The 10,525-nt window shown below is 44.6% G+C and overlaps 2 non-coding genes across 2 annotated transcripts; one reads left to right on the forward strand and one right to left on the reverse strand.

The window, feature by feature from the left end:
- Positions 1-7,958: 7,958 nt before the first annotated feature.
- Positions 7,959-8,032, reverse strand: trnak-cuu (transfer RNA lysine (anticodon CUU)). The gene has a single exon. It is a non-coding gene; the product is annotated as a tRNA-Lys (tRNA).
- A 1,137-nt stretch (positions 8,033-9,169) lies between these two features.
- trnav-uac (transfer RNA valine (anticodon UAC)) lies at positions 9,170-9,242 on the forward strand. The gene has a single exon. It is a non-coding gene; the product is annotated as a tRNA-Val (tRNA).
- The last annotated feature ends 1,283 nt before the right edge of the window (positions 9,243-10,525 follow it).

A 10,525-nucleotide genomic window follows, 5' to 3' on the forward strand; every position in this document is an offset into this window, starting at 1 on the left:
TTATGTTGGGGCAGATGTTTTTTTCATCTGTGAAAGAGCCGGTCCTATTAAATTTAACACAAATTCGTGTTCTCACGAGCACTGAACATTTTAAACCGAGCCCTTCAAAATACAGTGTGTAAAATGAGAAGGGATAAAAAGTTCATCGCACAAAAGAAATTATTAAAGTTTTCCAACTTCCCTCAGTAGCCTTTCATTCTGCAAAATAACGTTATCAGTTAATTAATGGTGAATAAAACAATGATTGTTTTTATTTCTAAAATGCGATTAATATAAAAAGTGTTCAAAAGTTGCTTTGTTGACCGGGAATCGCACCCCGGCCGTGGTGGTGAAAGCGCCGAATCCAAACCACTGGACAATCAGCGAGTTTTAATTACAGTGTCATCAGATTTAACATGGATTTCTCTTTCTCTGTGATTCAGCTTTTAATTCTTTTTCGTTCCTGATTGCGGATATTCCCGTGATTAAATAGGAATAAAGTACAATAGGTTCAGGAAAACCCGGGAGGTGGCATCCCGCTCACTGAGCCTGTCGAGTGGCATTGATCTTTCCAACACTGGAGTGAGTGAAACTTCCTCCGGGGTGGGGGGTGTCTCAATGTGCAAAGGGTCGCGAGTGAAAAGGCCATTTATCAGTGAGGATGATCGAGCAGTCTCAGGCGCTGCGTTTCGGTTGCAGTTTTCTTTAAAGGCATGGGTTCGAATCCCACTTATGACATTGGGTTTTTGACTCCTATTTTATTTGATGCTTGAGCTGCAGTTGATTTTTCGGCCCAGTTGATTTGCTCTTCCCGCAATAACCAACCCGGTCTCCATCCACGTCACGTTTTGACGCCCACCAGTTCATCCCTAAACCGAGCTTTGAACGAAAATATGCTGGAAGCTCAAGGCGGTCATTCAACAACTGTGGAGAGAACAGACACTTGGGGAAATGTACCATAGGAATAGGAGTAGGCCATTCAGCCCCTCGAGCCTGCTCCGCCATTTGACATGATCATGGCTGATCTGTGATCGAACTCCATATACCTGCCTTTAGCCCATATCCCTTAATACCTTCAGTTGGCAAAAAGCTATCTGTCTCAGATTTAAAATTAGCAATTGAGCGAGCATCAATTGCCGTTTGCGGAAGAGTGATCCAAACTTCGACCATCCTTTGTGTTTAGAAGTGTTTTCTAATCTCACTCCTGAAAGGTCTGGCTCTAATTTTTAGACTGTGCCCCCGAGTCCTAGAATCCCCAACCAGCGGAAATAGTTTCTCTCCATCCCGAAAATATCAATGACACAGTCAATGAAAGGTGCAGTTCACGAAGGCGGCTCACCAGCACCTTCTCAAGAGCAATTAGGGATGGGCAATAAATGCTGACCTTGCCATTGACACCCACATCCCAGGAATGAAGACAAAAAATGTCGCCTGCATGGCCGAGTAATTTCCTGCTGCTAAACGACGGGAAGAATGAAACCATCGGCTTCAGTCCTTTGAACGAACTGTATACACTTGCCGTCGAGCTCAATCCCCACTTGCTCGTCTGCCCCGAATATCCACTGCATCAGAAAATCCTCCATAACATAGAATCACAGCATGGAAACATCACAGAAGGAGGCCATTCGGCCCATCGTGCCTGTTCCAACTCTTTTTTTTAATTCATTTATTGGGGTGTTTATATTGTAAATGTGTTTTCTGGAGATTTATTTCTCTATGTCTTATTTTTCATCACACACAAATACATAACACAGATACACAGAGCTGTCATGATAACCACCACACAGTTGCACCCACATGTATTTATAAGTGTCACAGATGCAATTATATGTATTTATAACAAGATATATCATATTGTAAAAATAATTAAAATACATTTATAAATGTCACACATAACATAAACACGCACTTCATAATGAAGCATGTCATCCATTTATACACATCCATAGTTTAAATTTTCACACTGTCCCGTTAGCAGTCCTGAACAAAGTCCAAACACCGAAAGTCTCCGCGTTTTTTCAGATGCTGCCCGTCCAGTTCCTTTCCTGTGATGTGATGATTCTGGGTTCCGGGTGTGTGTAATTGGATTTGCTGCAGTCATGCTGCCGCAGACAGGTGAAGGCTGCTTCTGAGGCTGCCTGACACCCGGTGGGAGTGGGCGGGGATTTGGTAATCTGAAATAAATGAAACGGTGTATGAGTAACTTTCATCAAGGTCAACATCAAGGTACCTGCCATTCGACCTCCAGGCGCAACAGCGGCACGTCTGATTCAAGGTTGCCTGTTCAAATCACGTCGGGGTCACACTTGTTCTTAACTGGCGGCAGGTGTCTGAATAATTCGGGAATTCATATTGCATTCCCTTTTTCACAATAAACATGAACCCTGGTCTGGATTCTACCTCACTAGTTCCCCAGTGTCAGGGAGAGAAGCGTTTGATTCCCTCATTTATTGATTGCAAGAAACATACACAAACACACTTATTAATTCAAAACCAGCCTGCAGCTCGGCACACATCGAGATAAACACAACCAGAGAGACAGGCAAACACCGGGAAATAGACAAACCGGTTTCTCAGAGAATTGCCTGTACCTCCACGGTCGAATGTAAGGGCTTTTGTTGTTCGCTTTCGTTCCACACCTTGGAATTCAGGAGAATCTGGTACATGGTTTGTCGGACAAGGCAAGGGCGCGATGGCCCGAATGGCCTGCTTCTGAGCTGTCTCCTTCTCCGATTCGAAACTCAGCCCCTCGGGGGGAGCCAGCAGCTGCCTCACTGCAATAACAGACCAAATGGAGAGATTTTAGTAGACCCGGCTAGCTCAGTCGGTAGAGCATGAGACTCTTAATTTTGTGGTCGTAGGTTCGAGCTCCACGTTGGGCCAATTCTGTTTTAAACTTTGACGCTGCTTTTGCGAGTGAACCCTCTGCTTGCTTGACTGTCAGTGCAAGAGACGATTCTGTAAGTGCCGCCTCGTGTGCAATGGTCAAAACTGTAAAAGGAGCAGAAGGTTATTCGGGGTTCAGAGACACAAACCTCTCTGATGAGCCTGAGATTTTGTCAGAGGTTGCTGCCTCCCCTCCATCTCTTGCCCTCTGACGAGGTACTTGCTCCGGTTTCAATTTACAAACTGGGTGAGTTGATGATCGGGTGTCGGAGAGCTGGTTTGTGATCTGAGTCGGAGACTCAGCGGCACCGGGTGAGACAGAGAAATAAAATCAGTCCAGGCCCCGGCCCCAATCTGCGGATGTGGAAGAAAACACGGGAGGAGGGTGCGGTGTGAGGTCCCTGTCAATTCAACTGCCCGAACAAAGCTGGCCACAGTCACAGAATCAGAATGGCTACTTCCTTAGCGGGGAGGCCGATTCATGTGGAAACGGATCCGGACGAGAATGGTCTAATTCATAAGCTTCGGGGAGGGAAATTAGGGAGCTCCTTCGGAACGTTAATAGCTTGAAAATGAAGACTTTTTCCTGTGTAACTTGTGTGGTTTTGATGAATGAAATGTTTGTAAAAAGTCATCCGTGGAGAAGGATTGTGAGCTTTCAGGACTAGAGGGGAAATGAGGAGATTCTTTTCACATAGATGGTTGATCCGATCTGGTAGCCACTCCCTGAAAGGCTGGTGGAAGCAGCTTTCATAGGAACTTTCAAAAGGCAATTGGACAGGTGCTTGAAGAGGACTGATTTGCAAGGTTACGGGGAAAAGGCTGGGTTTTTTGGACTAAATTGGACAGCTCTTTCAAAGAGTAGGCAGGGCAACACGGCCGAATGGCCACCTTCTGTGCTGTAATATTCTATGATTCTTTTCCATGTGTGGGACAGGAGAGATGTTGTTTCAAGAGAAGTAAAACTGTCCCAATCAGAGCAGAGAGAGGTGACTGGTCAGTTCCCCTCTGCCCAGTATAAGTCACCAGCGGTTTTTTGTGGTGTCGTGGTTACCAGTTCGTTTGACACGCGAACGGCCCTGCTTTCGATCCTGGGCGGACAATTTATGTTGCAATTGCTGTTTACATTCTATATTAATGACTTAGATGAGGGGACCGAGTATAATGTATCCAAGTTTGCTGATGATACAAAGGTAGGTGGGAAAGTAAGCCGTGAGGAGGACGCAAATGGAGATGGACAGTTTAAGTGATTGGGTAAGAAGGTGGCAGTTGGAGTATAAGGTGGGAAAATGTGAAATTGTCCACTTTGGTAGGAAGAATAGAAAAGCAGAGTATTTTTAAAAAGGTGAGAGTCCAATAAATGTTGCTATTCAGAGGGAGTTGGGTGTACTTGCAAACAAATCACAGAAAGTTAACATGCAGGTACAGCAAGCAATTGGGAAGAAACTGGTATGTTGGCCTTTTTGGAAGGAGGTTGGAGTATAAGAGTAAGGAAGTCTTGCTGCAATTAAATAGGGCTTTGGTGAGAACACACCTGGAGTACTTTGATGCAGTCTACATGGATTTTAGCAAGGCTTTTGACAAGGTCCCAATGGGATGTGGGTGTCGCTGGCGAGGCCGGCATTTATTGCCCATCCCTTATTGCCCTTGAGAAGGTGGTGGTGAGCCGCCTTCTTGAACCGCTGCAGTCAGTGTGGCGAAGGCTCTCCCACAGTGCCACGAAGTAATAGACAAAGCACCGATTAGCGTGCCGGTTGCAGGAGAGCTGGTTGGCGGTGATATCGATGCTGTGAGCGAGACCAGACCGTTTCCATGTTTCCACAAATAATGACCCTTCCTTCATTTCTGGAAAAGTAATACTGAGAGTGAACAACTACATTTCTGTGGCTGCAACATGAAACTTTGGCAAGGTGACACGTTACTGTAGTGTATCTTGCAAAAAAGTGTACCGGGCAGTCTCTGTGTCGCAATCGGTTCGCGCATTCGGTTGTTAACCAAAAGGTTGGAGGTTCGAGCCCACCCAGAGAAGAAAATTGCAACTTTTTCTTCCCACTTTAGGATTCAATTGCCTCATTCTGATCGCCCTGAAGCCGGTGCCAGGTTTTAATTCCTGATCTGCAGTAACTGGGAGCACTTTAAATGGATCCGATCTCTTGAACTCATTTCAAGTTTACGAATGTGTGATTTGGCTGCAAGAAAACACTCTGGGAACAATATCATCTGAGCATGCCTGATTCGCCATAATTTACACTGCGGTCGGATATCAGGCACATGAAAAAAACACAGTGAAATGTTTGTGTGGGCGCGATGCTCTGGGATTCCCTGCCTGACCATCTCCACCGATCCTTCTCTGCAGCCTTCCGAAATACAGCGCAGTAAATGTATCCCTGTGAAATGAGCTCCTGGACAGTAATGCGGAAATTGTTTGGCTGAGGGGTTATATCCCTAATACGGAGGTCGAGGCATCAGGTTTCCGTCATGTAGTGGTTATCACATTCGCCGAACACGCGAAAAGTCCCCGGTTCGAAACCGGGCGGAAACATTTTGAAACCTTGTCCCCATTAAAGTTAATAAATATTTGACGATTCACATTGCTGAATAATATAAAAAAAGTCCACATCTCCCAGCCCTGTTAATGCAGTCGGCTGAGAGCAGGCGATGAATGCCAGCGTGATATTGGGGGTGAAGGCTGCTTCCAACACTGTCTCATTCCCGATGGGATCTGGCGGAGATTTGATGAGCCCTATCCATTCAACCAATATATGAAACGGTGTTTGAGAAACATTCATATATATAATAACATCCAGGATCCTGTCTTCAGAGTGCGTGGCGCAAAGGTCTGACTCCGGATTAAAAGGCTGCGTGTTCACATCTCATCAGGGTCAGTGTTTCTTTCACCGCTCATATGAGACTGGATAATTCCCGAATGAAGGTTTTAATTGCTTTTTCACCAAAAAAAAACAGAAGTTTGGTCTAATCCCTGACTCAGTACCTACCCAGTGGCAGGGAGGGGAGCGCCTGATACCCTCATTTATTTCATGCAACAAACTGACACGATGACTGGTATTGATTCAAAATCGACCTGCAGATGGACACACACAGAAAATAGACAACCACAGAAACAGACAGCAACTATTTGCACATATATATATGTACATATATATATATAGCGCCTTTAACGTGGTCAGACGATTTAAGCTCGGTGAACTTGCTTCAGCTTTCTGAAATGTATTTGTCCATCCTTCAGAGGTCACGGGAAATATATTTTTTGCCTTTCGAAAAAAGACGCGAAAGGTAAAGATATGTTTTGTTTTCAACACGGCTGGTGAAATGGCCGGACTATCATAAATTAGGGGTCGCCTTTGAAAAATTTAAAGGAGACTACCTCAAAATCACTTAGTGCAAATTTAAAATCACGGTCACTGTTTATATAGGACTGAATGAAATAACAATCAACATGGCAGTCAGCGCCCGCGGTGAGACGGTGTCGAACTTGTTTGCTGCGAAGTTCACCGCTGGGCTAAAGTTGACGCCGTTTAAAAGACGCGAACCCACTCAATGTAAAGGATGAGCTCATAACCAACAGGTCCCGTCAACGTCAAACACCTCCTTTCTTGTTCAATGGAGGGAGCAGAGGCGTGTACATCTTCAGACGCCCGCAACTTTAAGAAATGGAACAGATAAAGGCACAGATGCAAGTTCCAAATCTTTTCAATGCAAAGTTATTTCACTTTACTTCAAGTGCGGTGAGGCTGAAAAAGGTCCCAGATGATTTGCGTTCACTCGTGACTTGTTTGCCAGTATTTGTCCGTCAGGTTTGCAATTTAATTTGTATTGGATATTGAAGATATTTCAGGATGATTGCACAACATACCATGTGTAAAGCAACCATCTTGATAACTTCAATCATCACACACTCTATATCGAGGCTGCAGAGACCCCAGCACCCCTTTCAATATTGTTTTTCTTAACTCACAGTTTTCAAAAGGGAATTGGATAAACGCTTGGATGGAAAAATTTTCAGTGTTATGGGGAAACAGCAGGCGAGTGGGACTAACTGGACAGCTCTTTCAGAGAGCTGGCACAGGTACGATGGGCCGAATGGCATCTGAATGGCGCTGTCTTATTCTATGATTCTATTAATAGATCAATTTCCGCCTTTCACTGAGCCTCTCTAAATGGAGCGCAGTAATCGTGACCCTGTGAAATAAGGTCCTGATCAGTAATACGGAAATTAGCGTGGTTGAGCGGTTTGAAACTCTGGTTCGGCTCCGAACAGGAAATTTCCACTCTAAGTTTGATTAGTTTATCAATTATCTCCCCCCTTTCGATCTTAAATGTCTTACATACTTTTTTGATCTCTTCTTCTACTGTCATGCCCACAATACTGAAACAAAGTGATTATTTAATATTTCTGCCATTTCGCTGTCATTGCCTGTGAGTTTGTCGTGTGTATCCCTTAGTGACCCAATTCCTATCCTAAACTTTCTTTGGCTGTTGATGTGTCTAGAATACTTTGCTTTTTTTGATATTCCTTTTTGCCTTTCTCATAATTCTTTAGACTTCTTTCCCACTCTTTTCACATTCCCCTCTCTCCTTTATTGTCCAGCGTGTGCCTTTTTCTTTAGTTTCAAATTTGCCCTTATTTCTTTATTCATCCCTGGTGTGTCATTTCTGGCTAGTTTGTTCTTGCTTTTCAGTGGGATATATTTCTCCTGGACTCTATTGATCACCGTTTTAAATGTTTCCCACTGCTGTTCTATTTCTTTGTCCAGGTCATTAATATGTCAAACATATCACCGTTTGAAACTTCTCAAGTCACATATGCATGACAAAGCCAGTTGCTTTTGTGGGTGGAGCAAATCAACTTGGTCGAAAAATCAGCTGCAGCCCAATCCACAAATAAAATATTGCCACATAGTCGTACAAATAAGCAATGTCAGAAGTGGGATTCGATCCCACGCCTCTCGAAGAGACTGTGACCTGAACGCCTTGGACCGCTCGGCCATCCTGACTACCGATTTTGTGTTTCATTCTGCATCATTTCTGCACTGTTGGCCAGTGAAAGCAGCATAAAAGTTTAAAAAGATACACGCCCAACGTGGGGCTCGAGCCCACGACCCTGAGATTAAGAATCTCATGCTCTGACCGACTGAGCTCGCCGGGCCTGAATGCACCCTGGCCGCTTTATCCGTTATTGCAGCAAGCAGGAGAAAGACTCCATTTTAAATTATTGGAATCAATTCTGAGGGACAGGATAAACTGTCACTTTGAAAGACACGGACGAATCAAGGACAGTCAGCGTGGATTTGTTAAGGGGAGGTCGTGTCTGAATAACCTAATTGAATTTTTCGAGGAGGTAACAAGGAGGATCGATGAGGGTGGCGTAATTGATGTCGTCGACATGGATTTTCGCAAGGCTTTTGAAAATTTCCCACATGGCAGATTTGTCAAAAAAGTAAAGATCCATGGGAACGTGGTTTATTGGATCCCAAATTAGCTCAGTGGCAGGAAGCAAAGGGTAATGGCCGACGGGTGTTTTTGCGGCTGGAAGACTGTTTCCAGTGGGGTGCTGCAGGGCTCGGTACTGGGTCCTTTGCTTTTTGTGGTGTATATTAACGATTTGGACTTAAACGTAGGGTGCATGATTGAGAAATTTGCGGGTGGAAAGCTGGAGACTGTGGGGGTTCAGGCAATTTTCTGATAAAAAAGCACTCAATCCATCTCTGAACGAATTTTGAACGAATACGTGTGTTTGACCCACCACAGGCACGATGGGCCGAATGATCTCCTCTTGTGGACTAACATAATTCGATGATACTAAGTGTTATCAGACGGAAAAGCAATTCATTCCAAATAAGAGCAGAGAGTGGAAACTCGTCTAACAGCATAACAGCACGGTGAGATATTGTATTTGAGAAGGATGTGGGGGGATAGTTTATCATGGTGGTAGTCACATACGGTATCCATTGTGACTTTGATAAGGGCCATTTCATGCTGCGACAGGGGCGGAAACCTAATTGGAGATATTCAGCCCGGGCGCGGCCCCATCGTGCGCGGTGAGACGGAGGGGGGGGGGGCGGGGGGAAGTGTCAGAGCTGGGGCTCACCGGTGGAAGCAGCATAGAAGTTTAAAACGGTACTCGCCCAACGTGGGGCTCAAAACCACTACCCTGAGAGTTTTTAAAGAAAAGGGGGAGCAGCCACTGTCTGTATCTCTTGCTGGACTTGAAACAACACATTCCAAGTACGAGCAGAGAGAGGACCCCATTCAGTTGCTCAATGTGTTGAATAAAATGCAATCAGTTTCCGTAGTGTAGCGGTTATCACGTTTGCTTTACACACAAAAGGGCCCCGGTTCGATCCCGGGCAGAAACATTATTTTGGAACTTGGTCTCCATGAACATCCAGATAGAATTTCTTCTCGTGCCCAAAAGGGAGACAGTGGCCGCTCCCTTCTTCTTTCTAACCTGCATTTTTTACTTCATTAAACAGATAAATTTGAGTGAGAGAAAACTGATTCTCAGTGACGCTCATTTCAAATTTTATTCCCTTTAAATCTGGAAGGCTTTAAACAGATTGGCTTCTTGAAAGGAGTTAGTTGGGTGGGATCGACCAACTTTTTCCGCTGGTGGGAGACGAGGGAACCGAATCAAACATTTACCAAGTTCTCCTGAATTATAAGTTTCAACGGGAAACCGACCAACAAAAGCCCTTTCATTGACCGTGGAGGTTCAGACAATTTTCTGATAACAAAGCGCTCAATCTATTTCTCTTGTCTGTTTCCCGATGTTTCCGGAGACTGTCTGCATCTCTTCCCTGTATTTATCTCACCATGTGTCCACCTGCAGGGTGGTTTTTGAACTAAAACGTGTGTTTGTCTTCTGTTTGTTGCATTAAATAAATGAGGGCATCAGGTGCTTCCCTCCCTGACACTGGGGAACCAGAGGCAGACTTCAGAGTTGGGTTCTGTTAATTGTGAAGACGCAAAGAAAATATTAATTGCAGAATTATATTAACCAGCTTGAAGGGACAAAACTGTGACCCCGACGTGATTTGAACACACAACCTTCTAATTTGGAGTCAGACGCGCTACCGTTGCGCCATGAGGACTGGACGCTGCAATGAGTGTTTGTTTCTATCAATATTTGTCAAGCACCGCTTTATAGCTCCCAGATTGGTGGAATGGGTTGGCTTTCAAATCCCCGCCCACTCCCACCGGATGTCAGGCAGCATCAGAAGCATCCTTCACCTGTCAGCGGCAGCATGGCGCTCGCTTCCATCGCCTGCTGTCAGCGGACTGCAGCAAATCCAATTACATTCATCCTGCACCCAGAATTATCACATCACAGGAAAAGGATGTGAGAAACTGCTCAAGATACATAACAGGAGGGGAAACTTCTGAAAAACACTTCGACTTTCGGTGTTTGGACTTCGAATAGAAATGCAAAAAAGAACGTGTGAAAATATAAACTATGGGTGTGATGTTTGTATGTAAAGTTAATGTCAGCGGATTTCTCCCGTTACTGTCGCAACTATGAGTTGTGAATTCATCAACAATCTGTAACTTCTGCTTGATTTTAGTCCGAGTGCTTACAAAATAGCAAATTTTATAGATTGACTTACAACAGATTTGCACTACAGCTGTCTTCAACTTTACA

The sequence above is a fragment of the Heptranchias perlo genome, unplaced genomic scaffold (assembly GCF_035084215.1).
Source record: "Heptranchias perlo isolate sHepPer1 unplaced genomic scaffold, sHepPer1.hap1 HAP1_SCAFFOLD_55, whole genome shotgun sequence".
NCBI classification, from domain to species: domain Eukaryota; kingdom Metazoa; phylum Chordata; class Chondrichthyes; order Hexanchiformes; family Hexanchidae; genus Heptranchias; species Heptranchias perlo.